Source organism: Colobus angolensis, unplaced genomic scaffold (genome assembly GCF_000951035.1).
Source record: "Colobus angolensis palliatus isolate OR3802 unplaced genomic scaffold, Cang.pa_1.0 Scaffold659, whole genome shotgun sequence".
Lineage (NCBI taxonomy): Eukaryota > Metazoa > Chordata > Mammalia > Primates > Cercopithecidae > Colobus > Colobus angolensis.
In genome coordinates, this window is record NW_012120254.1 from 251,197 (window position 1) to 257,961 (window position 6,765).

Sequence of the window (6,765 nt, forward strand, 5' to 3'; positions counted from 1 at the left end):
TAGGTTCTGGATATTAGCCCTTTGTCAGATGAGTAGATTGCAAAAATTTTCTGCCATTCTGTAGGTTGCCTGTTCACTCTGATGGTAGTTTCTTCCTTAGCAGGCCCATTTTTCTCCCTGTTCTCCCGAGAGTCACCACCCACTCTTACCCAGCACCTTCATTAACACAGAGCTCTCTGTCCTTTTCTTTTTCTTTTTTCTTTTTCATACTGTGCATGGGATTAACTAAAACCTTTATTAGATATGATTTTCCGTTAACAAAAATGTGATAATTGGAATTATGAATTCAAAAAGTAGTGAAGTCTGAACATTTAAAAAGAAGACTAGGTATTAGTGAACAAAAGGTAAAGGAAGATGAGACTGTTTCTTTAATACTATTTATTATCTCCTCCCTGTACACAATGTTGCATATATACAACTACTTCATTTTTATTGACTTTATATAATAGTGAAATCCCCTTAAGCAACCTAGGGTATACAGTTGGGGTCCAACTTTCAAGAGGTGTGGGGGGAGTAGAAGCACACTTGATTAACAGTTTTCACCCACACATTTTAGACAATTTTTTTCTTTTCTTGCCAAGATTTTAGTAGCAAGTTCATAAATATAGAAAATACTTTCACTTCTTCAGTGTTAAAATAGAAAACCAAAGAATGTTGACAGTAGTGGCTTAATTATTGATATACAAGAAAAACACAACCCCAATGGGTTTTCTTAATTACGCATTTTAAATATTAATATGTGCATTTGTTTTTACAGTTATAAATTTTCTCATCTGTTTTAGACAACAGCTTGTAATAGTTTTGAATCCATTAAGATGTTGCTTTCAATTTGAAATATTTTCTGTATACATGTATATAAAAAATAACCCAGTGTATGACTCATCTGACAGATGTTTATGATCAATAAAGGCTTATTTTTCAACATGCAGTTAGGAAGAGAGGGAAGCAAGCCAATCTCTCTATACTGTCTTTTTGCTGACTTGTTTTTGCAGTGGTATCGATAGTCATTTTTGAAGGGAACCATGTGCCATCAGCCTATCTAGTTAAGATCAGATATCACAGTCAAAAAGAGGAGTAGAAGAGATGGGGAAGGGGGAGTAGGTAAGTGGTAGATATCAACTTTTTTTAAGTGTGCATTTTGTACTCTTCCAGGTATGGGATTAAAAACAGGCCAGTGAGGAAAAAATGTTTTAATTAGGAAAAAACTGCAATTAAATCAAGGCATAATAGCCGAATTAAGTTCTTTTAATAGACTGCTTATATAGATGTTTAGCCATACTGTTAGATCAACTTTTTAAGAGTAGAACTTTATATCCAATTTACATGCTGTAGATACCACCTTTCTTATTTTTATAGTAAGGTCTAGTATTCAAATACCCACTTGTACACTGACAGCTTTAAGAAAAACAGGACACAGAGGGAGTCGTCATTTTTAGCAGCAATGAAATACCACTAACCCCTTTTTACATACCAAATTCAAGTCACTATCAGAGGTGAGTGTCACACAAAGTCACCAGGTACAAAATTGCCAGTTCATTTTTAAATTAATAACTTGAAATTACCTGTGCCTCCCCACCCCATTACATCTTTTTATAGACAGAAAACATTTTGCTATTTTACATATAAGCTAGCAGCTTTGTTTTAATATGAAAGGGCTAATTCATTTACAGATTTGTGTAATCAGTTATGTAGTCCTACAATAAGTGTCCAATAATCTACATAGGAACAATGATGAATGAAAATAATGAAGACTGAATAAGGCTATCAGATTACCTTATCTTATTTACATATAAAGAATAGATACCCAATGGTGAGGAAGAGACAGAAATTGGACAAATTCCCATGGGTGTAAACATTACATCTACCTTTGAGCTAATTTATACCGTAAGTGAGACTTTTTTTTTTTTTTTTTTTTGAGACGGAGTCTTGCTCTGTCGCCCGGGCTGGAGTGCAGTGGCTGGATCTCAGCTCACTGCAAGCTCCGCCTCCCGGGTTTACGCCATTCTCCTGCCTCAGCCTCCGAGTAGCTGGGACTACAGGCGCCCGCCACCTCGCTCGGCTAGTTTTTTGTAGTTTTTAGTAGAGACGGGGTTTCACCGTGTTAGCCAGGATGGTCTCGATCTCCTGACCTCGTGATCCGCCCGTCTCGGCCTCCCAGAGTGCTGGGATTACAGGCTTGAGCCACCGCGCCCGGCCAAGTGAGACATTTTAAATACTTCTGTAGCCCATGCCTATTTTTTCCTCAGAAAAATAAAAGCTGCCTTCATGACATTCCCTCTTGTTTCACATTTCCACAGTGTCACTTTGAAGCTTCAGAGTCAAGATCTTACTTTCTTCAAAAAATAAAGAAAATATGCCTCTTAAGGTACCTCCCCATCCCGCCATCCCCCAAATCCCACTGGTTTCTTTTCCAGTGCCAGGTTCCATGATCTGGTCCCATTTCCTGGGGTTGTTGGTGCTTTTTTTTTTTTTCCATCTATTGATCATTAGTTTAGGATAGATAACATGAACCAGTTCTGGAACCACTACTAGGAGGAACACAAGCTCTTCACTGCAATCACACAGCAGGAAATAAAGAGATAGCTCAATTCATCCGTGGTGCTGGATCTCCAAAATTCAAAGAACTTGGCACAACTGGAGCACTGAATTTGTGTCCTCCATGCTTCTCAATCATTTTGGATTTCTTTGATCGGCCAAAGTTGCTATGTCTTGTAACTGTTTTCTTTGTTCTTCATTAAGACTGTATGACTCAGAGCCTGATACCACACAGGATTACAATTTTGAATAGTTTGAAAGATACTTTAAATATCTGATACTCATCAACAGGGTTATCTTCATCATCAATGATTGTGGAATAGCCTTCCAAAGCAGTCTCTTCAGCATCACCTTCCTCCCAATCTTCATCTCTATCTTCACCTGCCTGCTTAGCCAGAATCTTCAAATATTCTTGCTCATCTTCATCAATATCATCTTCATCACTCCCCAGTTCCTCGGTTTCATCATCATCTTCAGCTTCATCATCATCATCACTGTCATTCCCATGTTCTGCATATCAGGCATGTGGTCTTTGAAATCCATTAAATATACTGAAGTGGTCTTTGAAATCCATTAAATATACTGAACAAGAGCATAGAAGATCTCGAATATTTGTTTCTGGTTGAGAACAGACTGATCAGACTGGTCAGAAAGAAGCTATATAAAATGATCCTTTAGAACTGGTAGAAAATGCTGCATTGCTGACACCAATGGACTCCACTCCTCTGATTTTTTATACTCATAATTTTTCACAAGCTGATAAAGGCAAAGAAGAATTCCTAGCCTACAAGCACTGTTATCGGACTGAAGATAAAAGCCAATTTTGTCCAAAATGGCAGTCCAGCAGCTTGGATAATAGTGTTTGATGATGTGATGAATGCATGTAGTAAGCTGTACCCTGATGAGCTCAGGAGAATGGATAATGGCTTCTACAATATTTTCTCAAACACAATGGCGATCTTCTTCTGGAATAGTATAAGGGGGTATACACCCTAGTGCTATTTCTCGATCAAGCCAATACTGTGTTATCATATTTTTCAAATAGATAACACCCGCCTGTCTCACAGGTAAATCCAGCTGTTCCGACATAGTAATCTGGAGCAGTGTTGAGACAAAATTCAGACACTTGTGTGTTGAGGTCCTTCGCACCGCGGACTCGGTCAAACCCAGGCTCGGGCCAAGAATAGCGTTACTCACTGCACACACGGACCCGCAGCGCTCCGCAGCGGAAACCAGCGTCAAAGACTTTATTTTATTTTATTATTTTTTTGAGACGCGGTTTCTCTCTTGTTTCCCAGGCTGGAGTGCAATGGCGCGATCTCGGCTCACTGTATCCTCTGCCTTCCGGGCTCAAGCGATTCTCCAGCCTCAGTCTCTTGGGTAGCTGGGATTGCAGGCGCCTGCCACCACGCCCTGCTATTTTTTCTTCTTCTTTTGTTTTTTTTTTTTAGTAGAGACTGGTTTGACCATGTTGGCCAAGCTGGTCTCAAACTCCTGCCCTTAAGTGATCCGCCCGCCTTGGCCTCCCAAAGTGTTGAGGTTACAAGCGTGAGCCACTGTGGCCGGCCTCTCTGTCCTTTTCTAAGTCTCTGATGTATTCTCTAAAAGTCCTGGGCAGTGCCTTATTTTTGGTGATTCTTCTCTGCCTTCCTTGCGGCTGTTTCAGCTTGGTGTGTGCCTGTTCTAAATTGCCAGTGCTCCTTGAATATTCGTTCCCTCTGAAATCCGTGAGGCATGATGGTGTTATGCTTGGGTCAGGAAGGAAAGGCTGATTTTTCCAGAGCTGCTGACCAGTGCTGCTCGTGCTGACTAACCAGTGCTGCTCTGGGTAGGGTTGGAGGCTGAGCAATGGCACTTTCACTTATTTCTCTGTGTGGTGTGAGGTCTCTCTTCAGAAACATATCTATGGCCTCTAAATATTCTCAAATTGGGAAAACTAGATGCATCTCAACACCCCTATCATGGAGAACTTTACCAAGGAACTTCCCAAGTTGAAAGCCTCCTGGTCTAGTCTGTCTGTTCTAGTGTGAATTTCTCTTAGTCCTGCAGGGATGACACTGTGTTTCCATTTTTTTTGTATTTCCTTAGGGCTCCTCAACCCTCTGTGAAAGGTGTGGAGGTACAAAGAAATGTTAGGTCAAGTCGCCAGGCAGGTGATATCAGTTCTCTGAAGAACAATGTGTGTTAATAGCTGAGGGGTGAGTCCCCTTCCCCATCCCTTTCCCTCTCTGCATCTGCCTTCTGGATAATCTAAGCTACTTTCTTATCTCCTAATTGGATGACAACAGGGGGTCAGGGTTGCCTCAGGGATACTAGAGGCCCTTGGTTTTGGTGGCCTATTGTTGTGCATCTGGAAAGCACTAATGCTTAGGTTTTTAGTCCTAATACCAAGTCAGAAAAATATGAAAGAGGAGGAAGGAGGATTTAGATTTAGCAATCAAGAGCTAGAACAGGACTTTTACATTACTCCCAAAACAATACTGCTGCCTTACTTTTCTTCAATATATGTAAAGTACAAAATGAAAAAATTAACTGTTACACCAACATTTTATATCACATATATATTGTATATGTACTTGAAAAATCAATGTGAAATACAAATCTTTTGTGAGAAGTGAAGACTAAGAGAGGTTGTTAACAGCAGAATAGTACTACAAATAATGCTAAATGAAGTTCTTTAGGTTGAAGGAAAATGAGATTCAATGGAAATTTTGATCTACAATGAGGAATAAAGAGCACCAGAAATGTTAAATATGTAGGTAAGCATAAAATATTATCCTTTATTTTCTCTTAATTATAAAAAGAAAAATTATTTAAAGCAAAAAAATTCTATGGTGGAGTCTATAATTAATGTAGAAATAAAATATATGTCCACAACTACACAATTGAGAGACGTGAATGAATTTTTACTATTGTAAATGTATTATATTTTATGTGAAGTTGTAAATATTAACGTTAATAGGCTGTGATAAGTTAAAGATGCATATGGTAACCCTTAAGCAACCCCTAAAATTAACACCAAAATTTTTTATTAAAAAGATAATAGAGGAAGAAACATGGCGATGCTGACGTTGACTGCGAAATTGTACTCCCTGCTGTTCCGCAGTACTTCCACCTTCGCCCTCACCATCGCTGTGGGCCTGTTCTTCCTTCCATCAGGGCCGCGGACGCAATCTACCAGCACATCAGCGAGGGGAAGCTATGGAAACACATCAAGCAAAAGTATGAGAAAAAGTAATTCCTTGGAGGCCCCCATCCAGGCCAGAAGGACCAGGTCCACTCGCCAGCTGTTTGCCCAGAGCTGGGGCCTCAGCTTAAAGACGATGCTCAAGTTGCTTTTCATGTACCACTCTTTGCTGTTGGCAAGAAATGGTTTCACCTACAAAACAGACTCTTTACCTTCTGCCATGTTTGAAGTATGTTTAGTCAGCATCATCAAGAAACAGATGTGAATTGCCCTTGGAAAAAAAAAGACAATAGAAGTACTGAAATAAAATACTAAAAATGTTTATCCCCAAATAAGTAAGGAATGTGAGATAGAGGAATAATAAACAAATGAGACAAAAAGAAACCAAATAGCAAATGACAGACTGAATGGCATTTATAATTATATTAAATAGAAATAAACTGAACACTTCAATGGAAAGGCAGAGATTATTAAATAGGATAAGAAAGCAAGGCCCAACTATTTGCTAACAAAAAGAGATGCACTTACATATAAAAATTTAAATAGATTGAAAATAAAGTGAAGAAAAAGCAAAATACAAACCTAAGAATACTGTTTTGGCTGCATAAATATCAGGCAAAGTAGACCAAGAAAATGAATATCACATGAGATAGGGTGAGAAATTTTATAAAGATAGTGCATTAATAAATAGTAATGTTAAATATGTATGTGTCTAAAAACAGAGCCTCAAAATTTATGAGAAAAATGCAGACAGATCTGAAGGGAGAAAGAGACATATCTAAAATCATAATTGATGATTTTTATCACTCCTTTCTCGGTAATCAATGGAAGAACTAAAAAAAATCAGTAAAGATTTAAAATATTTCTATAATACTGTCATCCAAATTAATGTAATTGACATTTTATGGAACACTACTCCTAATTGCTGAAGAATTTCTATTATTTCCAAGGCCACATGGAATGCTCATCAAGGCAAATTATATTCTGTGCCATAAAATATGTATCCATAAATATCAAAAGTTTGAAATCTTACAGAGTATGTT

At 38.4% G+C, this 6,765-nt stretch overlaps 2 pseudogenes; one reads left to right on the plus strand and one right to left on the minus strand.

The window, feature by feature from the left end:
• Positions 1-2,584: 2,584 nt before the first annotated feature.
• LOC105500294 lies at positions 2,585-3,109 on the minus strand (annotated as a pseudogene).
• Positions 3,110-5,591: 2,482 nt separating this feature from the next.
• Positions 5,592-5,773, plus strand: LOC105500296 (annotated as a pseudogene).
• The last annotated feature ends 992 nt before the right edge of the window (positions 5,774-6,765 follow it).